At 44.3% G+C, this 26751-nt stretch overlaps 1 long non-coding RNA gene across 1 annotated transcript; it reads left to right on the top strand.

Moving 5' to 3' along the window:
• Positions 1-26156, top strand: LOC123388180. Its single transcript, XR_006602738.1, has 3 exons — positions 1-299; positions 13923-14026; positions 26056-26156. It is a non-coding gene; the product is annotated as an uncharacterized LOC123388180 (long non-coding RNA).
• The last annotated feature ends 595 nt before the right edge of the window (positions 26157-26751 follow it).

Below are 26751 nucleotides of genomic sequence, written 5' to 3'. Positions count from 1 at the left end.
TGAACCCTGTTGGATATCAGCGTTCTGAGGCCAAGGTCTAACGGGAGCAGAAGGTTGTAGGGAGGAGATAACTTCCCTTCCCGGTAGATCCAGCCTCTCCTTTAGCTAGCACATTATCCGTTCCAGTTTCCTTTTTCTTGAGCTTCATCTCCTTTAAGCAGCTCTGATGAGTGCTGGCCGTCTCTCTTGTTGCCGGGTGTTGATAGAGTGCAGAGCAGGTGAAAATCTCAGGGACATTGGACACGGTCCGCGAACACGTAAGCGCAGCCTGGAGTTTGGAAAAGCCGCATAGAATGCTGGTGAGCTCTCCTCCCTGTGTGCCCAGCTGGCATCCGCATCCTCTCACGCCACCTCGTGGCCCTTTACATCCTCCTGAAACTCAGCCTTATTTTCCCCACCATCCAGCCCGAGGCCTTCAAGAGAGCGCGTCAAGTACACACAGTGTTTTCAGGGAGGGGAGGGGCGTGGGAGAGAAACTGACAACTCTCGACACTGTCTAATAACTCTTCTTTACTTCCCACTTCCCCCTGTTTTTGCAAAACGTCTTAAACAAGGTAACTGATTTCCTGGCCACCTCCACTGTCCTTCGTCTCCGGCATCTGGCTTTCCCATCTGGACAGCACCCACGCGACTGACTTGACTGCACCAGCCTGGCTGCCGGGTGCTTAGCGCGTGATGCTTCATTGCATTCTTACTACAACCCTCAGGTCTTACTCCTACTGCAGTGTTACCGGTGGGATATTTAGATGAAGCAGCTTGCTCTGCACAGCAGCCCCTATGGACCGGGCTGGGATTAAGCTACCTCTTTGTTTACCCCAAAGTGCCAGGAAAAATTTTCCAACTTGGAGAGGCATTATTATTATTCATTTAATGCACCTGCTTTTAGCTGGGAGCATCACCACCTTCCGGGGGGGGGGGGGGGGGCGGCGTTTTCAGGTTTGTAACGGTATTTGGGTATCTCAAGGTGAGAGCTGAGAATGCTCCTGGGATCTAGTAGCTAGAAAAAGGAGGAGGAGGACCACCGTGAGAAATGCTGAGGACCACCTCATGGGACAAAAGATTATCCTGCCTCAAATGCCGATAATGCCCGGCTCGGAAACAATGGTAATGGATGAGAATCTAATAATGGATTCGGAAAACCTAAATAACTTCCCCGAATCTAGAGCCATAAATCAAACTGATCTCTGTCTGGCCCTAAAGTTTATGCCCTGTTCACTCTCTTCAACAGAACATTAAAATATTATGCATAATTTGATTTACTCTCTGAATTATCATATTTTATATGTAGCATCTCAAATATAATTTATTTAGAGAATAGTTAACTAATTTCCTGATTGAATGTTCTTTTAATACATTTAACGGAGATAGCATGTATCATAGTATTTGCCAGATTTTCAGAAGGATGCTGAAACTTAATGAAAGAAACCATCAACGCTGGATTAGATTAAGAGAGCTGCATATTCTGGAACATGCTGCTTCTCCACTGTCGGCCAGGAGGGGAAAGGACTCCTATAGGGAAGGAGAAGGATGCGGGAGGGGGAGGCGAAAGCCAGGTGAAGAGGTTAGGAGAGAAAACCAAAAAAAAAAAAAATCCTTGGATTTTTTATTTCATTCGGCTTATGTCCTGAGCTCTGGGCTGTCACTAGCAACGTTTGCTTCCTCTGGAACTTTGCTTTTAAAAACGTTCATGAACGTTCTAAAGGGCTGCCCAAACTTAAATAAAATTCTCTGCTTTCTCCATATATAAAGGCATCTTTTAATGTGCTCATTTCCAAAATATATGTCATGTATTTTTTGTAGCAGTCTTGGGTTGTGCTGGGCAAAGACTTTGTCATTCTTGGTTAAAAGAGCTTCGGCCTCATCAGATCGCACACAGGGCCATGCACTTGGACATCCTCGTCGTCTGCAGATCTTAGCCATCCTTTCCTAACAGAAAGGCCACACACACACACACACACACACACACACACACACACACACATGTAGCCACCCAGAAAAATGTCGTAGTTTTAGCCTCACTCCATGCCTACCATGGAGACTCCCATCCTGAATTGGGAAAAAGGAGGAAGAAAAAAAAAACCAACAAAAAAACCCCTGTATCTATTGGTTTCTATAGTTTTTTCCTCCCTCTTTTCACAACTTGAGATATATTTAAATTCCCAGTGTATTCCCAGTGTAAATGACTTTCTGGGCACCAGAGAGAACAGAGAATCTCAAATTTTAGTGGTGAGAATATCTGGGGAGCTTGTAAAAAATGCAGATTTCCAATCCCTGCACTAGAGACTTGAATTTGGTAGCTCTTGGGGGGTGTAATAGGCTTTGTCGACAAGCTCCTCAGGGGACAGAGGGGGGCTCATGAACCAAATTTGGATGATGGTTCATTCGGCACTTGGTAGGCCCTTGATAAACAGTTGGTGAATGGATCCGAAGGCTCTCCTGGCACGTCTGTTGGTATCGGGAGGCTGTTACTTTTAACCACATGGGCTTATGATCCTAGAGGGCTCTAGGATTCTAGCCCCTCAGCTTTGTCCCCATTTTCAGTGACTTTGAAAGTTGGCTGCTTTTCACAGTCTCCTGCACAGGCCCTCTCCATTCCCACTGCTTCAGGCCATCTTGTCCCACGGGGTGTTGGCAGGGTCCCCAGGCTCCAGAATCTTCCCTCCAGCTTATCTTTAAAACCACTCCCACGTGCGTTATCCTCATCCCCGTGCTTCTGTGCATTGAACCTCTCCATGGTTCCTCTTCATGGTTTGGGCCAAGTTACTTTTCCACTTGACCTCTCACTCTTCTCCTTCCCTTTAATGCTACTGGTTTGCACTCTTGTCCCTAAGTGTGGGTTGTGCATTTCCACCTCTCTGTCTTGGCTCATGCATCTCCCCGGGGGGCAGAAAAGGGTTAACTCAGCAGGCCTGTGTCGTTCAGACCCCACACTTGCCAAAGAAATGTGTCTTTAGGACTAGCCCTTGGCCAGCTCCCAAGAGATAATCTCTGAGCCCCTGAAATATTCTTCTTCATAAGAGTGTCTTTGTGTAACCGAAGTCCTGGGGTCATGCTGTGTATATGCTGTGTATACGTGTGTGTATGCTGTCACGTTTCTCTTTGTATGCGTGTGGTATATACTGTGCCCAGCAGTCTTGCTTTTTGGAGTTTAGTCTTTAAAAATCACACAAGGGTAAACTGTGTGTTGCGGTCTTGTTTGTTGAATCAGAAATCGGAAATAACTCAGCTATCCACTGATGACAATATTAATGGAGTAAGAATTCCATAGGAGAAATAGTGATAGAACTCCCAATTACTGAGCCCATTCTGTTTCAGCACTGTGCTAAGGGTTTTACTTACAGTATTTCACTTTCATTTATAGCAAATCCTCTGTCAGTTAACCCCACTTAGACAAACACTGAGACACCTAGCTAGCGGTGAAATGAGGTCACGTGGCCAAGATAGGTATGACTGTACCCGTCAGTTCACAGGACGGTAGTAAAGAGTGATTATGACAGAGTCATAGAGCCCTGTGTGCTGGCACGGAAGGATGCTTATGGCACATTATTAAGCCTAAAGAGGAAAAATCATGAAATCATTTGCATGTTACCATCTTGTAAGCCATACATATATGTCTATGCATATTGTGTAAAAGCTATGTTCAACATATATATTAAGAGTAATTTTTAGCTGTAAAAATATCTAGTAAATGAAACAAAGCACAAAGAAGTAAGTCATGGTCCATGGCCTGATCCATTATTTCCTTAGAGCAGCATTTCTTTTCTGGGTCCTAAGACCAGATCATACCAGCAGACTTCAGAGGCCTTGGTGCTAGCAGGCTTTTTCAAAGAAGAGAAGAAAAAGAAAAGTACTGTTGTTGAACTAAATTTAACAAACACGTGTCGCATCCTCTCCTTGTTCTGGATTTATGTGATATTGTGATTGTCTAACTCTTACACAAGTTGACCGTCCCTCCCTGGGCAGCCCGCGGGATGGAAGGTGACTGTTGTTCCCCACCTCATGGCAGGAACCTGGGCGCTAGCCACAACTGTTTTCTCATCTCTTCATCCAAAAACAAATCAAGAGTTCCAGTTTATTGTCCCAGTATTTGTACCTTCGAGTACCACCTGAGCCCACATGCCCAGGCAATGACTCTGGAGAGGGGCATAAGAAACCCTGATCAGTTGACCTTGGTCATAAGTTGGACACTGTGGCCAGGGTACTGAGCTCTGTGATGGCCCAGATGGCATGAATCACCAATATCTGAGTTGGGAAAATTAGTTGCACCTTGGAAAAGAGAGAAGGGAAAAGATGGCAAAATGGAAGATGTCTTTATATGTGGCCTTATTCTCTTCCTGTACTCTGGTTGGAGCTCCTTCCTGTTTCATACAAACATGTGTTACGTGTTCACACCATATATGCCTTCTCATATTATACTTTTTAAGTTAATATATATTATGACCATTTATTTCCCATTGATACTATTCTTCAGAAACATGAACTTTTAGAGCTGCTTCATGTTCCATTTTATGAATGAAGTAGATCTATTTGTTTTTCAAATTTTATTTTAAAGTCTAGTATAGTTAACGTACAGTGTAGTGTTAGTTCCGAGGGTACGATATAAGGATTCAGTGCTTCCATATGTCAGCTGGGGCCCATCACAAGTGCACTCCTTAATCCCCATCTCCTATTTCCCCCATCCCCCACCCACCTCCCCCTCTGGTGACCATCAGTGTGTTCTCTGTAGTTAAGAGCCTATTTCTTGGTTTACCTTTCTCTCTCTCTCTCTCTTTTTTTTTACTTTGCTCATTTGTTTTGTTTTTCTTAAATTCCACAAAGAAATGAAATTATGTGGTCTTTGTCTTTCTCTGACCGACTTACTTCACCTAGCATTATACCCTCGGGATCCATCCATGTTGTTGCAAATGGCAAGATTTAGCTCTTTTTTATGACTGAGTAATATTCCATTCCATATACCACATCCTCCTTATGTCTTCATCTAGTGATGGACACGGGGATAATTTCCATAATTTGGCTATTGTAAACAATGTTGCAATAAACTTAAGAGTGCATATACCCTTTTGAATTAGTGATTTTGTATTTTTTAGGTAAATACCCAGTAGTGCAATTACTGGATCATAAGGTAGTTTTTTTTTTTAACTTTTTAAAAAAATATTTTATTTATTTGAGAGAGAGAAAGTATGTGTGTGCATAAGCAGGGGCAGGGGCCGAGGGAGAGGGAGAAGCAGACTCCCTGCTGAGCAGTGAGCTCTAGTTGGGGCTCCATCCCAGGACCTCAAGATCATGACCTGAGTCAAAGGCAGACGCTTAACTGACTCAGCCGCCTAGGCATCCCTATTTTTAACTTTTTGAGGAGCCTCCATACTGTTTTCCACAGTGGGTGCCCAGTTTACATTCCCACCAACAGTGCACAATGGTTCCCCTTTCTCTACATTCTTGCCAACACTCATGTCTTGGGTTTTTTATTTCAGCCGTTCTGACAGGGGTGAGGTGCTATCTCATTGCAGTTTTGATTTGCATTTTCCTGATGATCAGTGATGTTGAGCATCCTTTCTTGTGTCTTTTGGCCATCTGGATGTTTGGAGAAGTGGCTGTTTATGTATTTTATCCATTTTTAACTGGATTATTTTTGAGAGTGTTGAGTTGTATAAGTTCTTTATATATTTTGGATAATAACCCTTTATCCGATAGGTGATTTGCAAATATCTTCTTCCATTCAGTAGGTTGCCTTTTCATTTCATTGATCATTTCCTTTGCTGTGCAGCTTTTTATTTTGAAGTAATGCCAATAGTTTATTCTTGCTTATTTGAATGAACTATACTCTATGAGTAGAGTATATTCCTCTATTGTTAGGCATTTAGCTTGTCCCTAATTTTGATCTTTTTTTTTAAAGATTTTATTTATTTATTTGACAGAGAGAGATCACAAGCAGGCAGGCAGGCAGGCAGAGAGAGAGAGAGAGAGGAGGAAGCAGGCTCTCTGCTGAGCAGAGAGCCCGATGCGGGACTCGATCCCAGGACGCTGAGATCATGACCTGAGCCGGAGACAGTGGCTTAACCCACTGAGCCACCCAGGCACCCCCTAATTTTGATCTTATAAAGCTCTGGTTTGGGGCGCCTGGGTGGCTCAGTGAGTTAAAGCCTCTGCCTTCGGCTCAGGTCATGATCCCAGGGTCCTGGGATCGAGCCCCGCATCAAGCTCTCTGCTCAGCAGGGAGCCTGCTTCCTCCTCTCTCTCTCTCTGCCTGCCTGCCTGCCTGCTTGTGATCTCTCTGTCAAATAAATAAATAAAATCTTAAAAAAAAAACAAAAACAGAACTCTGGTTTATACATTTAGCATCAAGAATTCTTCTTGGTTCTCAACATTCAGCATCACAAAGAACACACATGACACATTCTACTCAAAGTTGTGTAGAACGGGAACAGAACTTGCTGGAAGGGCAAAAAATGGGTACTCCTTTGCAGTGGTCCACAGAAGTTCACGTGCAAAGAGATGAAAATGCACATCGAGTTAAGCACAGGAACTGTCCTGGTTTAGAAGCTTTATGCCTCCCCAGGGAACCATAACTCTGACAACAGTTTCACTGGGACAAGTTTCAGGGTCCTTATAAAGGACATGTCCAGTTATAAGAGCACATGCTCAGAGAAGCTCAGAGCTATGGTTCCTATCCGTTATTTATAGTTCCCATAGCCTAGATGCCACTCAGCACAGCCCAAGGTCAGGTTTACTATAAGTCATGTTGACTAGTTGTCAACATACTTGATGCGCCCTTTCATCAGGTTACCAGGTAAATGAAGGTCAAATTCTCATGCAGAAATAGGGAAAAGCTTTATAAACCCTTTACCCACAAACATTTTAAACATAAATCACTGTCCAGATATATGCTTATTTTCTTTAAAAAACAAAAAACAAAAACAAAACTTAAAAATGGTAATATTGAGTCCAAGAGAATTAACAATTTAAAAATCCCTAATGCATACAGAGAAATTATTGGCCAGAAAGGTAGCCCGGATTAAAATGCTGCTGGTGGTACACCTATCAGGGTTGTACCTCCACCTGACTTTCCGGCATCACTTCTTTCACTTTCTACCTGAATGCCACTTTCCCTCTGGCCCCATGAGCCTCTTGACCATTTCGCTCATTTCATCTTCTTTCACATCTCTTGCTTAGCCTTGTCCTCTAACTGGAATGTTCTATCATTTCTCTGCCTGGTCCTACCTGATTTCCCTTTAAAGGTATTCTAGAAATGTCATCTCTCAAAATGATCTCCAGACACTGCTTCCCCTCGACTTTTTCCTAAGTAGCATTCTTGACTCACCTCTGTCCTTCCCAAAGCTTTTTGTTCTGAAGGCTACTTTAATGCTTCTCGGGTTATCTTATTGCCTTATTGTTCATACTAGAATATGAACTCCTTATAGTTAGAATCTACATTTGTAATCCTCTAGCTCAGAGCACTTTGAATAGCCTATAATGGTCTTGTAAAAATGTTTGTTGAAGAGCATGGATTAGTTTAACAATCAAGATTTATTGAACAGTTCTTCTAGGGCAGGCACTCTTAAAAGTACTCCATCCCCGGCATCTAGAACTGTCCCTGCACATAACAGATGGCCCGTGAGCAAGCAGCACTGGTTGAATGAGTGACTGAATGCAGACAGAGCACTGAATTAAGACAAGTTCCCCATTCTCATGAAGAATGCATTTTAAAGAGGGGAGAGAGAATAAAAAACCAACAAATAAGAAAACCAAGAAACAGGATGGAATAAGTGTTATGGAAGGAATTAAAAGGAAGATGATGTTATAAAATTCTGGGTGGCTACGCTAGCTTGTAGCCAAGGAGGGTTTTGCTGCCCAAGTGACAAGCTGGGTTATTTATGCCAAGAAGTCGCTGGCCGTGCAAAGATGTGGAGAAGAGCGTCCAGGGGGAAGTAGAGCCTAGGGCTAGGACCTTTGATGGAAAGAGCCTAGCATGCTTCAGGTGATGACAAGAAACACACACTGGGGGTGTGCCAAAACAGAAAAACAGAGATGATTTTTCAAAATATTTAATGGCTGCTCCATTATGAACATGGATGAATCATCACTCATTTCAACCGCTGTCTCCCTCCCCCTCCCGTCGTCCCACTTTCCAACTCTGCATGTGTCCTGGATCCAGAGCCCAGAAAGCTTTAGGGACACCCATCTCATCAGTACCATCCTTTTGTTCTCCTCCAACTCTGATCAGGTGAAGGAATACTCCCTATCTGTATTTATTGCATGGAACATCAGGCAGATCATATTTTCGGTGGGTATATACTGGAACTCCTCTAAGACTGAGTCTGAGACTATCAGCAGGTTGTTTGCTATAGCTGTAGTGTAGGGCCCTGATTCCCAAACTTTAATGCCCTGGGGAAATCCCCCAATTGTCCTGCTAAAATACCGGTTCTAATAGGGCATGGCCTGAGATTCTGCCTTTCCAGATGATACGGGCACTGCTGGTCCATGGTCCCCACTTTTTGTGTAGAAGGGACAGAGCTCTGATTCTGAGTCTTGGCCCCCTGTTAAAATCCACAAGGGAACTTTTCAATCTCTTGGCCACCCCCAGGCTGTTGGATCTAAATCTCTAGCATTAGAACTCAGGCAGATCTATTTTTTTTTATCCCCCCCTGGTAATTCTGCTCTTTGGTCCTGGTGTCACCCAGTCCCCTTGGTCACAGGCTAACTCCTTTAGTCATCAATGAGGCAGCAGGTGCACTTTCAGAAAACAGACCTCCTAGGAATGAAAACCTTACCCTGTCAAAGTCCAAAGAGAAGTCTAAAGATAATTAAGGTTTCAGGTTTTTAAACTTTGTTTTTAGTAAGAGTGTGTTTGTGTTTCTTCCCTTAAGAACAGGCAGGACTTCGTTCTTGGTCTTCGGCTGTCCTAATTTAAAACCTCTGTTATTGATACTGGCCTCTCTTAAAAGAACTTTTCTTTTTCTGAAACCTTTTAGACAAACTAGGGCTATAAAGTGGATAAAAAAAAAAAAAAGAGGGACCTGGACACTGGCTTTTGCTGTATAGCCCAGTGGAATGAATTAATGGAGTCTGAGGTTTGGGGTAAATATGGTCACACCAGGTTGGCGTTCTCTCCGAACTGATGAAAAAAATTACACCCTTCTGGAGCCCACTGTAATTAACTCTCAGATAGCATTTCCATTATAAATCCCTGTTTTAAGAGGTTTGTTACTCAGCTGTAAAATTTTGCTCTAGGCTACAGCTTGGACATAGACAGTTTCAGCTTGAAAGAAGCTTTAAAAATAAAAGGTTTTTTTTTTTTTTTTTTTTTTCATTGAGCAAGTGAAGTGTGGTTTTTAAAAGGAATGAAATACCCACAATTCTCAGACATTCTTTGCATCTTTCTCTATTTTTTCTCCAAGTAGTCTTGATTCCCAACAAATGAAGCCTAGTTATTCACATATTTTAAACCAATTGTTTAAACTACCAAATGTTAGAGGGACTCTTTGAATTAAGGAAATGCATTTTGAGGGTCACGACTCAATAAAAAGGACGGAAAATGTTCTTTCCCGTTTTTCAGATGTGCAGAGCTAGGGTGGAGCAGAACTCTGTTCTTTGAAGATCCTCAAGTCTGTTGTTCATTTTTCAAAGGGGAGTTCTACAAGAAGACAGCTGCATTGAACAACAGGAAGCGCATTCCCTATGTGAACACTTTCACCGACAGTTTCTCCAGGGCTTTCTAAAACGTCTCTCTGTCCTACTGCATGTTAAAATCAACAGTGGTCAATTTCAGGATTAGAAAAAAAATCTTGACTTCTGTGTCTTGGTGTCCAGGACTTCTTCTGAGGTTAGGGACTGGCACCTTTCTCTGGCTTATGTCGCTCGCCCAATGGCGTACTGAGCAAGGCAGTCTTGGATTTCTCACAGGACCTCACCTGTAGCCTCATTGGCCTTCTATCTGCTCACAGTGAGTTCCTTTTCCCCACCACTTTCCTCTCCCTCTGACAAAGGATGCCACAGCCATCGCGTCTACCTCCTGCCCGGCTGTGGTGTAACAGAAATGCAGTTGCACACACCGGGGCCCGGAGTAGCTCTGCCCTAAGACCTGGAGTCTGTACAACCTTAGTAGGGGTCAGTCTTGGTCAGCCCAAGGCCCCACAGGACTTCATGCATCCAGACGGACCTTACATAGTGTGATGGTGGCAAGTTACCCTTTATAAATGTATGCTGTTAGCATGAAAATTACTGTTTCCTCTATGGGGTGCTCAGTCAGTTAAGTGTCCAACTCTTTTAAAGACTTTTTTTTTTTTTTAATTTGACAGACAGTTTAAAAGTAGACGGAGAAGGAGGCAGAGAGAGGGGAAGCAAGCTCCCTACTGAGCAGAGAGCCAGATGCAGGGCTCAATCCCAGGACCCTGGGATCATAACCTGAGCCGAAGGCAGAGGCTTTAACCCACTGAGCCACCCAGGAGCCCTAAGTGTCCAATTCTTGATTTTGGCTCAAGGTGGTGAGATCGTGAGATCGAGAGCCAGGTCAGGCTCTGTGCTGAGCCCGCTTAAGATTCTCTCTCTCTCCCTCTCCCCGTCCCCTCCTCCCCCACCTGCCCCACTTGCAAGCTCACTCTCTCCCTCTCTCTCTCAAAAAAAAAAATAAATAATAAATAAAAAGTAGCATTTCCTTTGCAAGAGGAGATAATATAAAATCATGGCCCATAAAGATTCCATTCTATTAATTGGAAGAAAGAACAAAGGTAGGCATTGACTTCAAAAGCACACTTTTGAGTTCTTTGTCAATGGTGGTAGGGAATTCAAGGTGTTCTGGCTGTTACCCTCAATCTGATTGGCCGTCTCCATTCTAACTGAAACAGTGACACCTCACATTTTTGTCCAGACATCACCTCTAGGGAATGCCGCCTGACCATGGCCCATCCCCACTCTCCTCCCCTACCCCAGACAGTCTGGATCAAGGCTTCCTCCCTCCGGCTTTCCTTCTACTCTGTCCTCCCGCTGTACCCTCCCTTACCTGAAATGTAACTCCTCAGAATGTCTGCTCTGTCTGCTCTCCACCACCAGCCAGGTTGTGAGCTCTTCGGGGTCAGAGACTATATCTTATTCATTGTCAGAATCCTAGGCCATGGAGCCTTGCCCCAGTACAGGGCTCGATGAATATTTGTTGTATAAATCAGTAATAAAACAAATAAACCAACAATGTGGGAACATAGAGACTTGTGCCTAACCAACTCTTGAAGTCGTTTGCCAGTATCTGATACTACTTTCTGGTTTTATCCATGTTTTGGGGGGAAAAAAAGAGTCTGGTTTGGATTGACGAGGCTCATTCCTAGCAGTGGCAGTAGAAATGAGAGTAGTAACAGCGAACATTTCCAGAGTGTTCAGTCACGAGGCACTCTTCAAAGTGCTTTTTTTTTTTTTAAAGATTTTATTTATTTATTTGACAGAGATCACAAGTAGGCAGAGAGGCAGGCAGAGAGAGAGGGGGAAGGAGGCTCCCCATTGAGCAGAGAGCCCAAAGTGGGGCTTGATCCCAGGACCCTGAGATCGTGACCTGAGCCAAAGGCAGAGGCCTTAACTCACAGAGCCACCCAGGTGCCCCCAAAATGCTTTCTTTACAGAAGCCATTGGCCATAGTTGACGGATGAGGAGACCGAGCTATAGCCCCCATCACTACTGCTGGTGGTTTAAACCCAGCGATTTCCACCTGAACCACCTTTAGTCACTGAGGCCTGTGCATGAGATAAGCCCACTCGGCCGCCTTCCCTGTGTCGTGGTTGACTCTTTTCGCATCAGCGGAACCGTGGCTCTTCTGCATTTAGCTTGGCAACCACCACACCCCCCCATGCAAAGTCCGTTTCTCTGATCTTCATTTCCTTGTAACGTGCACATGCTTTCCTTTCAGCCCCTAGTTGTTAGTGTTTTATGACTCGGGGAGCTCGAGGAGGCAGCTGTATTGTTAATGTAAGTCATTACCAAGACATTTCTGCTCTTTTCCACAACCTCATAATTTGTTAAAAGTTCTGGTTTGGGTTTTCCTCACGTCTTATTGCTGACAGTTTTAGCAGTGTATGCCAGCATTATCGGCTGTCTCCAGGGTACCAACTGAGACAGGAAGGTTTCTGTAGTTGTCTGAGATCACTTGCCACTTTATATAGTACAACTTGCTCATGTAGGTTCACTCTGCTTCCCAGCGAATCTTCTGGCCCCAGTGGGCTATAAAATCATCTGATGCCGCTATAACTTTTTAAGACAACAAAATATTAGCTCGGGGACGCCTGGGTGGCTCAGTGGGTTAAGCTGCTGCCTTCAGCTCAGGTCATGATCTCAGGGTCCTGGGATCGAGTCCCGCATCGGGCACTCTGCTCGGCAGGGAGTCTGCTTCCTCCTCTCTCTCTCTCTGCCTGCCTCTCTGCCTACTTGTGATCTCTCTCTGTCAAATAAATAAATAAAATCTTAAAAAAAATATTAGCTCGGAATTGTTTGCTTTGCTTAACTCACGTTTTAAGGCTGCCTCTGTATGCTAAGAAGGGGGAAAACGATAAGCTGGGATTCTTTTGTGAAATGAAAAAAAAAAAAAAAAAAAAAAGGATATTTTTCTCATCCTCACTTCTTTTCCTTGCTGATGATAGCAGTTTTCAGTGCTATTCTTATAAGCTTTCTACTAGTTCTTTCCCATTTGAAGCATGGATATTAAAAAATTTTTTTTGCAAACAGTGGATCATGGCCAGTTTCAAAAGCTGCTGTGACCCAGGTTTTGCTTGAGCTGATAGCAGTTTTTAAAAAATGAGCACCAGTCCAAGGCCACACAGTTTGTTGGGGCCCAAACCGAGGCTGGACTCTGGCCCCCAGACACACAATTCAGTGTTTTTTTTTTTTTTCCCATTGTTCCACACCCTCACAGTTTATTGGATTGACCTAATGGTCCATACTGTGTCTTTTTTGCAAGAAAAGTTAAAGAAAGAATTCACTCACTTGCTAAAAGCCAATTATTTTGAGAGCTCCAAGTCCTCCTAGATTTAAGTTCCCAAAGAGTAACACACGCACAACCACAAGTGGCTTGCTAGGAGCCTAGCAGAAAAGCGACGTAAAAAAACCCATCTTTCATTTTCTAGCCAAACACTAGCCTGACCTAAAGCTAAGCTAAAACAAAACAAAAGTGCATGTGACATATCTGAGCGCCCTGTGGGAGTTACTATAGACAGAACTGAAGAAGGGATAGTCATCATTCAACTCCCGGCAGGAGGCTTTCTGCAGCCTAGCACGGAGGGAGGTAAAACTCCTATAAATATCAGCTGATACAGACTGTCTTTAAAGTGAAATTTGAGCAATCACATTTTCAGAGACTGAGAATATTCTGCAAATAGTAATAAAGACCCCGAAACAAGGAAGTAATGGATTCCCAAGCAGGCAGAGTAGGTTAAGGACCTATGTCAGACTCAGAAGGAGGTCAGCAGAGGCTGGGAGAAGAGAAATCTAGATCAAGCCAGAACAGAAAACAGCTCCCCAAGCCACACTGGGCAACAGCTCTGTGTAGCCCCTCAGGGAGGAAGGGATGGTGGCTGTCATCAAAATTCTACCCCCTGGTTATATAATGATTGTGTTAATATAGAATAATAAAATATGTGTGGTTCTTTTCTCAATGGCATCTCTGTCACCCTTGTTGGATTCCTTTATTATTTCCACGAGGTCCTCAGTTAGGAGGCCCCTCTAGGAATAGAGATACCCACCCACCTACCGTTTGGAGTCATTTCTGGGGAGGAAAGTGGCTTATCCTTGTCAAAAGGGGCTTCAACCAGCTTCCTTTCTAGCTGGGTCTGCGACATGTTCTCCTGGCCTAGGAGACTTTCCCCAGCCAAGCTTCTCTTTCCTTTGTTCACTCACTCATTCATTTGTTCATTCCTTCAAGAAACATTTATTGAGCACTTACTATGTTGCAGGCACCGTGTTAGCTTCTGGATATAGAGCAACAGCAAAATGAACACAGCCCCTGCCTTATTGTTCTTACAGCTCAGCTCTGCACGGGAAAACAGACAAGAAACAGGTAAGCCGATAAATGTACAATTACATCTGTAGCAAAGGGTCCTGAATGTGGCGGGAGAAAAGAGGAAAATCATGATGTTCTCCAATGGGGAAGAACAAGAGACATTCCACCGAGGAAGATCATCTAGGAACCTCTGCCTGGGGAGATGGTAATTAAATCATTTTGGTCTGTATGCACCTTGTCTCGTCAATATATCATAAACACCCCGGAGACAGGGATTTCTGCATTTGGCAAAGTTAACACACACAAATAGGTGCTCATTAAATTCACTGATAAGGCGGCTGCCTCTTTGTCTTCCAGAAAGGGTCGGTCTAACTCTGGGTTTTGACCTCGTCTTCTGCTCATCTATTAGGTCCCCAGGGCCTTATGGATGGTGTATGTCTTTGCGGTTCCCAGCAGGCTAGAGGACGCTGAGGAATGATCTTGGGAAAGGCTACCTTCCACATGCTGGCCTTGGCTGTTGACGCAGGCATCCTGGGAGGGTTTGCGGGATTACCTCCTGTCTGGACAGTTGTCTGTAGCTTTAGTGTTGCTCTGTCCACTCTCTTAAAAAAAAAAAAAAAAAGGCACCACAGTCAGAGTCATTATTAAAAGGGAAAAATCAAACAGTAATAACACTCCAGAGACACCAGAAGTATTATGAAAAGGAAGTGTTTAAGTGGAAAATACTGAGCTTTGGAAACAAAACGGCAGGCATCCGAACTTACTTACATAGGAAGCCCCGGGATGGGATACGAGGGACGGTGCGGAGGTCTTTTGCCACTGAGTCAAGTCCCCAGCATTTGCTCTGTGATTTGAAACTTTCCATGGTTTTAGATTTCATCAGCTGCTTTGAGTTACGTTTAAAGAAACACATTTTTAGTGAGAAATTTTTGACTGAAAACGGGGAGCAGAAGTAATGCTTTGGAATAATTACTTCCTTTGTTGACAGCTTTTTTTTTTTTTTTTTTCCCACAGCACCCACTTGCAATTAAATACAACAGTAATTAAAATCTCTAAATTCACTCAGAATGACTGTCCCATCGGTCACATCCAGAAAGCCTTCAAATGTCATTGTGAAAAGAATGTCTTCTCAGAGATGCCGGGTGCTAAGACAGAGGGTTTGCATTTTTCTAATTTGTAGTCAGAAATTGATAATATGCAGGAAATGTTTCACTGATTTGAAAATCATTGCCGTGAATTAAAAATCCAAGGCTAGAGACCATAGGATAGCTTAAACTCTCTTAGGAAAGAAAAAAAAAAAAAAAAAAAGGGAGACCGGGTTGGTTTTGTTGTTTTTTGGTTTTGGGAGGTGGGGTTGTTTGGGGTTTTTTTGTTTTTGTTTTTGTTTAACATTTTCATATAAATTACAAGCACATCCAAGGATTTAGTGACATACATGTTAGCGACATAGACCATTCCCCCAGTGCAGACATGAAACATTCGGTCTAATTTAGCCATGATCTCGGTGTGTCTTTCTGAGCCTACCCCTAACTGAGACAGAGTATGTTTACATCTGTTGGTAAACCTGTCAGTTGAGTCTCTGCAGGTTTTTAAAGTGATTCAAGAAGGGCCTCTCCTCCCCCATCATCTTCACTCCAGTCCTTACAAAGCCGAGCCCTTCCCCAGGGCCTCTGATACATCCCTCTCCTATTCCTGTAACTCTGATGCCCACTTTGCCCGCCCACAGAGCACGGCAGGATTGAGCCTCAGTTTACCTTCTTGTCCTTAGTTCTCCGTCTAGATAGCATGCTGACCCTCCCCGCACCCTCCGCCGTGTGCTTCTTTCTCCACAGGGAATGCCTTTCTTCTTGGGCGTGCCCCTCTAATTTCTCTCCACCCTTGAGCCCCAATCTGAGAAGAGCTGCTCCGTGAAATGGGTCCTAAGGTCAGCAAGCGGGGTGCGGGGGGAGCCTCTGTGGGAATCCTAGGGCATACGGAAAGTTCCCCATGCTGACTCAAATCACATTCAGGCCCTCTTTTCTCCTCGGAGCCACAATCGGAAATCTTCTCCTGATATGCCCATCCCCTACAATTAATTCTCACCTTTTTTTAAAAATAATTAATTTATTTTCAGCATAACAGTATTCATTATTTTTGCACCACACCCAGTGCTCCATGCAATCCGTGCCCTCTATAATACCCCCACCACTTGATACCCCCAACCTCCCGCCCCCCGCCCCTTCAAAACCCCCAGATTGTTTTTCAGAATCCATAGTCTCTCAGTGTTCACCTCCCCTTCCAATTTACCCCAAACTCCCTTCTCCTGTCTATCTCCCCATGTCCTCCATGCTATTTGTTATGCTCCACAAATAAGTGAAATTGACTCTCTTTGTCAATTGTCAATCTCTCAAGTGATAATTGACTCTCTCTGCTTGACTTATTTCACTCAGCATAATCTCTTCGAGCCCTTCAACAGATGAATGGATAAAAAAATGTGGTCCATATACACTGTGGAGTATTATGCCTCCATCAGAAAGGATGAATACCCAACTTTTGTAGCAACATGGACAGGACTCAAAGAGATTATGCTGAGTGAAATAATTCTCACCTTTTGTTCTTTTGCTCTTTTGTTTCCAAGGAATGGGACTGAGAATCGGGGGACTGTCCTGGCCAGTTTGGGGGGGGGTACAAGTAGGACGGAAGGAGACTGGCTCCCCAGCACTGTTGGTAGATAATCATTCGCAACTTGAGAACATTCAATGAGCCCTCCCTGTGGGGATAGAAGATCTCCAGCCTCGTGGACATGAGTGTGAAGAGCGAGCTCTCAGTCCTGCTGGTGACCTTCAAATCCTCAAGCTCCAGACATTCCCAGCCATGCTTTGTCCCTGTGGGATTCCCGTGAGGTGGGAGAATTAGGAAAAACAGGATGAGGGGAAAGACAGAGTTTTGCGGTTCCACTGCCTACAAAAGGAGGTTCTCTTATGCTCAGGGTCTAGGGCTGGGTCTTCTGGCTGCGAGAACACGCAAGCTAACATACACAGGTCAGTTGTTTGAGAATCCATAGGACTGTCACAGAAATCCAAGAACAAGAAGGAAAAGCACACCTGGGTGCCTCCCGAGAACCACAGCCTGGAAACTTCTAGAACCTAGGCCATTATTTTCTTAGACTCACCCACATTACTCAGCACACCTGTTCCTTCCTTCTTGTCCTCCGCTGTCTGTCCTGTTCTCTCACAGTCTTTCCTCCCTCATGATGTTCACCTGCCCTTAGCTTTTTAAGTCCTCTCTTGCTTCTCACCTGATCCCTTTGCCCTCCTCTCTTGGTCTCACTTGACCTGGGATCTTCATGTCCATTTCCTGACTGGCTGGGCCTCTCAGCCCCCATTCTACCTTGCTGAAAGAGTAGTGTGATCTACCTGAAAACCCTGTGCATGGTCCCTGAGCAGCCTAATCAAGGCTCCCACCTGGCCTGTTCTGTGTTAGTGCGAGGGGGCGGTCTTCGTAGCAATCAGTCACGTGGTAGGTATGAACACTCACGAGGAGAAGTTTTTCCTTCTAGCCGGGCAGGGATTAGAGCCCACCAGGAGCTCCAGGGTCCAATGCGAAAGATGCTGGAGGGGGTGAGGGTGGCAGAGCTCCCAGTTCTCCCCTCACCACGTCTGTTTGGGGTAGCGAGCACACTGGGAAGCCTCTTCCACAGTTTGATAACCTAGCCTACTGGGCTCCTCACTAGGACCTTAAAATGTTTTAAGCTATTGCCTTACTTTACAGTTAAATATTAAGACAGGATTTAGGATCACACACTCATGGAAAGATGGCTCAACTTCCATGACTGCTGAATTCTTTCTTTAAAAAAAAGGAGAGTCTCCCTCCCATATAACTCATTAGGATCTACTCTGTGGGAAAGGTCCAGGAAATAATTGTGAACACCTGAGATAATTGGCCACCTTTGCCAACTACCGCTCATAAGAGAAGGATTTGCCCATCGCTGTTGGAACTCCTGAGGCTTAGTCCTAAGGTTTAGAATTAAGGGCAGTTGTCAGATATGAACTAGTGCAGAATCAAAGCCCCTACTCAGAAAAGGGGGAAAAGGCAGGAAGCAACAGTAGAAGGTCCTCGTTACCTCGGCCCCTGCCTCCCTTCCGGGCATGTTGAGCTGATGAGGAGAAAACATGCCATGTCTACACCTGGTTATGTGGTTGGTGAAGAGCCAGAGAGATAGCTTCTCTCCTGTTCCCCAGGTGGCTCTGTCTTGTTCCATGGCTGCAACAGGGCCCTGAGGTCCTGGCCTGGAAGCTGCCTGATCAGACTCCTGTTCTCTGTGGGGCGGGCTTCTGCTCTCAGAGGGTAATGAAAACGTGTTGTGACTGGGAAAAAAACACAACAACGACAACTAGAAAATCAGACCGCAGTCTATCCATCTTGCCCTCCTCATGGGCGGGGGATGTCCTGTCACTTGTCACTCAGGGTCTTGTTTTCATCCTACTCTGCAGTGACAGTTGGACACAAAGCAAGAAGACCAGGGTAACAGATGACCTCTCTCCATTAGGAGATGTATTAATTTGATTTAGTTAAATGGGGAGAAACTCACTTCTGCATGAAGGTCAAAAGGAATTGGATAATAATACGATATCAACACTTTTTTTTTTAATTGTTCAGTAACCTAGAAAGAGAGGGAACAAAGAGATAGAACCCAACAAGATAAAGAATGCCTACGTACAGCCAGCAGCTAATATGATATACAAGGTGAAAAAAAATGAGTCCCACTAACACCAAAAATAAGATAAAGATGTCCTCTCTTACCATGTCTAATGCAATCTGGAATTTCTAGTCAATGAAAAAAGACAACGAAAAGAAAAGCGAGAGGGAGCTTTGGGGAAGGAGCTAAAATTGTGGTCTGTATCTAATATCGCTATTGACCTAAAAAAAAAAAAAGCAATTAATAAAAATTATCAGTCCAAAAAAGAGACTGGAATAGGACAGAAAGATCTAAAATAGACATAATTTCTTTTTTCGTTAAGTACAGCAGGAGTGGTATTGGAATTGGATCAAGGTGATAGACCAAACGCAGATGACTGCCAGATTTTTAGGACAACAGGGATAAACCCACCAAGCACAAGAAACTAGGAGAAAGAAACATACACCAGAGAAAAACTCTATGAAGAGTAAAAGAGAACGCAAGACCCTCCACACAGATTGGAGAAATACGAAGACTGGGAGGGGGGCCTTGGCTCCATCAATACGTGATTATACGTGATTAATAGTTCACAAGCAGTGTTAACATTTCCTTGGCCGTTTTGTATATTCCTGTGTAAATGTACATACATATACATGAATATTTATGTATTCTATTATTGGGTTATTGGAGTCACGCTCCTACTAAGGTTTAGAGTTTGCAGTCAGGGAAGCTGAGGGGAGGGGAGACCTTCAAGGTCACCAGGGATAAGGACTGGGTAATATCCATGGGGTTTGGCAAAGAAAGAGTTAAGCTGGTAGGCTTGTGTGGAACAGCTCTGGAGGGCTCGCTGGAGAAGAGTCCTGGCTCCCAACATGGGAGATGAGGGAGAACAGAGAGCGCTGTAGCTAGAGGAGGGGCTGCGTGGCACGAGCGACTTGACTTGTAAGCTGGGAAAAGCTTGAATGTGTTATGTAGACGGTGCCCATGCGTGTCAACATCTGGAAGAACGAGGAGAGTCACTAAGAGCTCAGTGGTCAGGGACAAGTCAAGGCAGAGCCAGAAAGTTCTTTGAACGTGCCGAAGCAAATGGGGAAGGAGTCCTGGAGGGAATTGCCTTAGACACCACCAAAATGACTTCAGCAAAACGTTCTCCTGCCTTCTCACTAACAAGAAACAGTGGCATACACAGCACTTAGTAACTTCCACGAGCGATGGCAGGAGATGGCCTCCAGCTCTTGGATCCATCTTAGGATCCCTCCTGCTTAAGCCTGGGGCTTCCTTCCAAACCACAGAAAAGACAACCGGAAGTGGTGGGACCATCCTCAAATCTGAAAACCATCATGGCCCTAGCTGAGACCTCCATTTTCTTCACACCAACTGTGTACGCTTAGGGTAGCTAAGCTATGGGAATAGATCCAAACACACAATGACTCAACATAATAAATGTTTATTTCTGACTCGCATAACAGTCCGGGTTGTGATTCTGGAGAGTAGGGGAGGCCTGTGTTCATGGCAGCACCAGGATCTTTCAGACTTGGTTTCCAAGGTCTCAACTCAGTTGGCCGGTAGGAAGAAAAGCATAAAGCCTAGCAGAGGAGAGGTCTCAAAGGCCCTTGCCAGGATGCAGCACAACTCCCTTCTGCACACATGGCATAGACTGGCATAAGGGCACATGGCCACACCTAGCAGCAAGAAAGACAGAGAACTGTTATCTAGCTGTGTATCCCGGCAGAAGACGTACATTTGGGAAAACAGCTGGTGTTCTCCGCTAAACATCTTTTCTTTGCCTCCCCCCCCCCTTCACTCTGCTGCCAGAGTGGTCCAACATGGAACTTGAGTAACATCTGGTGAGTGCGTGAGTGGGCGAGAGAATGGCATCTGTAATTCTCCTCAAAGCTCCCCAACGTCTTCCCATCAGCTACAAGGCAAAGACTGTAACTTCCTGTCATTGCTTCAAGGCCCTTCCTGCTCTGCCCCTGATTTCCTTCTTAGCTTCATTTCACACTTTCCCTCTGCTCACACGAGCCTTCGGCCAGACTGCGCCATTTGCCATCGCCTAACTTTGCCATGTTCTCTCATATGCGATGTCTTTACCCACTTCTCATCTCACTTTTCCACCCACAGAACGCCCACGTGTCCCTCAAGCCTCAGTTCAAGAGTCGCTTCCTCTTGGAAGCCCTCACAAATGCCCAACTTCCACGTCCACCCAGGCAGAGGTAGAGGTGGGCTCCCCCTTCAGTCCCTTGGCATCTGGACCGACCTCCGTCCACAGCTGCCAGGTGATCTCGTGATTCCGTGCTGGGATACGTGTCTCTCCCCCAGGAACAAAGCTGGCTCACAGGGAAAGCAGTGGCTGTGTTCTATCTACTCTCTTCCTGTCAGCAATGGGGCAGCAAACCAGTCAGCCATCTTTAGCTTTCTCCATTTCAGATTCCACTAGCAGCCAAAAATAAGCATCAGCGTACAGAGAAAATATCAGAGAAGTAAATAAGAAGTTCCCTGCTCCTGTTGGGTAGAGAGAGCACCACCCGGCATCCAATGGGGCTTGCCTCATCTTCCTTCATCATTTGCACTGAAATCACCAAATCCTATCCATTCCATGTTCTTGATGTCGCTGGGTCCCCCTCCTCTCTGTGTGCTCCACCCTGGCAAGTCCTGCCCTTCCCCCTCACTCTCTCCTTCTCCTAACTGACCTCCCTCTCCTCAGGCTCCCCCTTCCACCATATTTGCACCTGTACGGATCCAGGAGGGGACTTCTAGGGGCACTCTCTCCATCCTATCTGGGGCCAGCTCCTCTCCCTAAGCGCTAGGAGGTCCCAAACTCTTCCCAGCTTCATCCCTTGCACACCTGCCCTCCACCGATGCTCGAACCCCAAATTGCTGTTTATCATTCCTTGACTCTAATAGAAACGTTGAGCCCTCCAAGTCTGGCCCTCTCTTTGGAAGCACCCTTCTGCCCCAGTCCCCACCCTGCCCTTTCCTACCACAGAACTCTTCATTAGGAACTGATGCAGAAAAGATCTTCTTCAGAAGCCATCGCAGCACACAGAGGGTCCACACAGAGCTATTGAGCTCTACCCTCAGTTAAGCCATGTAGAGAAAAAAAGGGGAGCCCTGCCCCTAGAGGTATGGGTGGCTCCCACATGTGGGTGATCCCAGGAAACTTTTCAAGACGGCCAAGAAAGAAGCGTCTTGCGGAGGCGCCTTGACAGAAACAGGCAGGAAATTCTCCCAAACTGACCCTGACCCCTGGCCTTCTTCACTCAAAATCAACCAGTATTCCATTAAAAAGTTGCAGCCACAGAATAGGGCATTCTTTCCTTGTAATTCACATTACCCAGAAGTCTCTGGTTTCCTGGAATTTGTGTTAAGTAGTAGCTTTCAAAGATGATAATATTTGCCAACAATCCCTGGGGCACCACTTTACATTTTCCTAAAACAAAAAGGGGATTATTTTGTCCGTATTTCTCCTTTCTACAGGCTTTGGCCCTATAGTCGCTCTTGCCCCCTCTGGCATTAAGTAACAATGCTGTCCCATTAAATTTTGAGAATCACGCTTTGTCCTGAAACATCGGTTGTCAATTAATGTTGACAAACAAGCTTCCTGACATTCTCAGGAACATCTTGCCCAGCATGTGGTTACTCATTTCTCACTCCTTTTGTAAAACACTGGTCCTGGACAAGCAGGCAGAAATAAACACAGGAACGTTTGGGGTTTTTACCAGCTTCCCAGCCCCAACTTCTCGATTCTCTGTGCCTGCATCGCCCTCCCCAGTAATGGGCTTGGACGATCGGGAGAAGAAAAATGAGGCTGTGATCATTGTTGATCGAATAAAATCGAATAATTCTCTGTGGACAGTTTGTTATTTTTCTCCTCTGGCTTTTCCCAGCCTCCCTCGTAATGCAGGAAGGATGGGTTTGTTATCTGTCTCCCTCCCGCCTGCGGATCCATGATCCAGATTTTGGCTTCCCTGTAAGGTGCCGTGTGTCAGCTCTGTGAAGGTAGACACAAGTACTCTGTGCCCCTCTGCCTGTTGTGGTTCGTGCTCCACATGTACAGACCGAATTAATTCCTCAAGATCCAGCCCCATTTCTTTCCTAACCAACCCCAGGTTCACTTGTGCCTGTATATATATGTACTTATACACGCATACAGATATGTTTTTCCACATGTGTTCACAGACTTTCTTTGGATAATTCAATATACCAAGCATCCAAAGTAAGTAAACTTATTCCCATTTTATAGATGAGAAAACTGAGCATCAGAGACGTCTCAGTAATCAGGTTATTAGTCTGAGGTACCCTAGTAACCTAGTAACCTCAGTAATCAGGTTACTAGGTCTGAGGGGCAGACCCTGCCCTCACATTCAAGAAAGTCTAATGCTACAGAGATCTTTTACTATGCCGCCCTGTCTCTTACCACTCCCAGAGGACGGAAGTCTTCTTCACTTCCCCAAACCAGCAGCAGCATCACATAGTCCTTCCAAGGTTATGTTTATTTTAATATCCATATTCCTTTGAGATTATTTCTGTTTCTGTTCTTTACCTTGTGGGATGCTGTGCTTGGGAAAACCTGCCTGCGATGGGCGCCGGCACCCTTGGCAGCCTTTTCCATATAGAACGTTTTGGCTTGGATTTCTCTCAATTCTTACACTTTAGTAAAGCTTCCCAAGCCCCACCGAAGGTTTTGTTGTCTGTACGCACGTCTCCTCTGTCTTCCTGGCTACCCCTCTCTTAGGACGGACCATCTCTTTACTAATAATATTTCATGTGAGTATCAGCTGGCTAGCTTCCCCCCTTTGCTTTTTTAATTATCCAAGTAATACAACTTCACTGTAGAAAGGATAGAAATTTCATATAAGTAAAAGGAAAATGTTTAATAATTAGAAATCTCACCCCCCAGATGGGTCTGAGGGAGGACACGAGTTGTGATGAGCACTGGGTGTGGTAGGTAAGTGATGAACCACTCAATTCTACTCCTGAAACCAGCACTGCACTGTATGTTAACTAACTAGAATTTAAATAAAAATAATTTTAAAAACTGGAATGCCCCCCAAAAAAGAAATCCCACCACCCAGAGAAAATACTTTTCCTACTGCTGTCTCCATCTTGCATTATTTTTACCCAGAAAAAATATATTTGTATACATGCATGCAGAATTTTAAAAATAAAATTATATTATGCGCATGAGATATTTTTAACTAAAGATTTGTCATTTAGTGTTCCAGGAACTTTAAAAAAAGAAGACTTTTTTTTTATAAAGAATAAAATTTGTTACATATTTTTAAGTATTATTTATATTACTCAATTTATCTATAATCACAGATACTTTTGTCTCTCTGATTAGGTAAAAACTCAAAGGAATTATGCTAAGGTTTCTTTCCACTGTTGTTTTGATTCTTCTGTTCACAGATTACAAGTAGAGTTTGTAGTATATATTTTGTTGTCCAGTGCATATAATTTTATTATAGTAATTTTACTGAAGCTTGTGTATGTCAGCAAAAAGACTGCAATCCTTCCTCCCATTGCTGATTTTTACACGAGTATATAACTTTTTATGTTAAAAAACTGGCATATATGTATTGAGTACCTACTGTGCACAGACCCCTGCCCACCCAAAGCTCATGTTCCCATCACAAGTAGGACTCTGCTCGGCAAAGTGTAAGTAAGTAATTCCGTAAGCCTGAATTCAAGAAAGTCACCAAGCTGTTTCCAGGTGCTGTTAATTTTGTCATGAATTCATGCACGGGGCGTATCTGGACCTTTCTTGAGTTCAGAAGCAGCCTTGCTCCCTTTCCTCTCTCCCTGTCAGGACCGCCATTGATCCACGTTGCACCTTTCTTTTTTGTCTACCCGTTGCAGGTCCGGGATGTTCCTTCCAGTTCTCTGTTCTCGTTGTCCTTTTCCTCTGTGTTCTCAGAGCGCCTTACACTCGCCTTTCACTGAACTGACCTTATTCTCTGCAGCGGCGACATTGCTCCTTGTTGCTTCCAATGCTGTTGCAGTTTCTGCCACGGTCCTACCATCCCCTTGCATTTCCCTTTCTCTCCCATTTTGTTGTCTTACCATAACATCTTTTAGCTCTTCTGTAAGAATTCATGATTTCTCCCAGTGCCCTGAGAGCATTAAGCGAATGCTCCCTGGGATTTCCCTCTTTCCTGAAATGCTTTCATCCCCTGGTTTCAAAAGCTATGGCGATCCTCTAATTCTCTCTGCGGCAGAGTTTTTTCATCTATCTCATTTCTGTCTTGTTCTATTGATGTTTGCTTATTTTTTAAGTCATTCACTTAATTGAAAAATATATTAGTAGAAGATCTCCACATGTCAGGCACCAGAAGCAAAATGGTGAAAGGGAAAAAAGAAATCCTAGGAGTGGCTTCCAGTCCCATTCCCTGCTGTGAATGAGACTATAAACAAGCAAGAAACCAAATATCCAGTATGAACTGGGGCAAGCTATTAAAGAAAAAGAAGGGAGTCCTTCAAGAGAGAATACCAAAGGGGGAGGAGTCTGCCTTTCACTGGGTGATGCACTAGACCTCCTGGGAAGTGACAGTTAAGATGAGACTTGGAAGATGAAAATGAGCAATCCAGATAAAGAAAGGATAGGTGTGAACTAGGCAGGTATGAAGCACAGCAGGTGCAAATGCCCTGAGGCTGGGAACGCTCTTGCTCTTCTCTGTCCTAATCACTCTACAGAATCTAAAGTGAAAGAGATGGACAAAACCAGGTCACTCCCAGGCTTGGATGTTCTCGGAGATGCTATAAGAAGTTACTAAGATGTTCAAGGAAAGGAGTGCATGGTCTGACTGAGACTTTAGATCTACCGTGGCTGCTCCTGGGAAGCACAAGGTGGAAAACAAGTCTGTTAGGATGCAAAGTCAGTGATCCGAATGAGAAGTCACAGTAGTTCAGATATTGGCAAAAGGATTCAAGATGTATTTTTGGAATTGGAATTTTGGATTAAGTGAACTGGATCAAATGTGGCATAGAGGGTTTCATTAAATAAGAGGAAGAGATTGCTAGGCTTTAGGTTCAAGCAATGGAGTGGATAATGCCCCGCTCTCAGCAGAGAAACAGGTTTAAGGGTGAGAATCAGGAGTCGGGTTTGGGACACAATTGTGATGCCATTTGAAAAATAGACAAGCTTGGGACTTTGAAGGGAAATCTTGGATAGAAATATAAATTTGGGAGTCCTCGGGTTACGGAAGGTGTCTCACATCACGTGAATGGATGAGGGCACCATGGGTAAAAGCACAGAAAGAGAGATGAGTAGATCCAGCTGGAGAGCTGATTTGTGTTCTCAAAACCATTCCAAAAGAAGTCTACAGAAGACTAGAAAGAACTCAGGGCAGAGTCTGCCCCCGGGTCCCACTGCATTGGACTAATTTGTCTTTGTTGGTTGACTTCCATATTTCATTCTCTGTTGTAGGAAGGCAATTCTCCACATCAGTTTGCTGTTGGCTTGGTAACCACTCTTGATACATCCGCTCACATGAAACAGCCCTCCATCCTCTAGAGAAGAAAGTAGACGTTAATACCACTCTGTTTGGGAAAGTCCTTATCTGCCTCCATGTGAAACCCTGAGTTACTGAGAAGATGGATCAGAGAAAATCCCCAATTTGCTTTTCATTACCGTAAGCCATGTGTCATGTTCTTATTTTAGCCACATATCCCATCCTCATTCTCAACTTTGATCACTTTAACTTAGGGGGTGCTGATAGGGCTTTAGGATTTCCTTCTCTCTCTGTCACTTCCATCTGGTCCCACTGCTCTGTACTTAATAGAAATTCTTTGAATTTTGAAATTCTTTGAAATGTGGTTGGCATCATTCCCTGGTTTCAAAACAAATTAGTTGGGGGGTATTTTGTTTTTATTTCTTTAATGTCTCTTGGCCATTTCCAATTCTGAGAAGAGCTTCAGAAATGTATACATAAGTTACCATCTTTGCCAAAAGTTCTGTGGCAGCTGGCATGATTTCTTGATTCCCCTACATGTCCTTAATTCATACCTAAATATTCTCAGAAAACGTGTTAAAAATAGACCTTTTCAAATTCACAAGACAACAAGGACTTGTGTTGTAAAGTATACTAGATCACACCACCTGGTCCCCTGTTCATTCAATAAC

This window comes from Mustela putorius, unplaced genomic scaffold (genome assembly GCF_011764305.1).
Source record: "Mustela putorius furo isolate JIRA1106 unplaced genomic scaffold, ASM1176430v1.1 tig00003892_pilon_pilon_pilon, whole genome shotgun sequence".
NCBI classification, from domain to species: Eukaryota; Metazoa; Chordata; class Mammalia; order Carnivora; family Mustelidae; genus Mustela; species Mustela putorius.
Note: the sequence above shows the minus strand (reverse complement) of the source record. Positions and strands in the feature narration are given on the sequence as shown.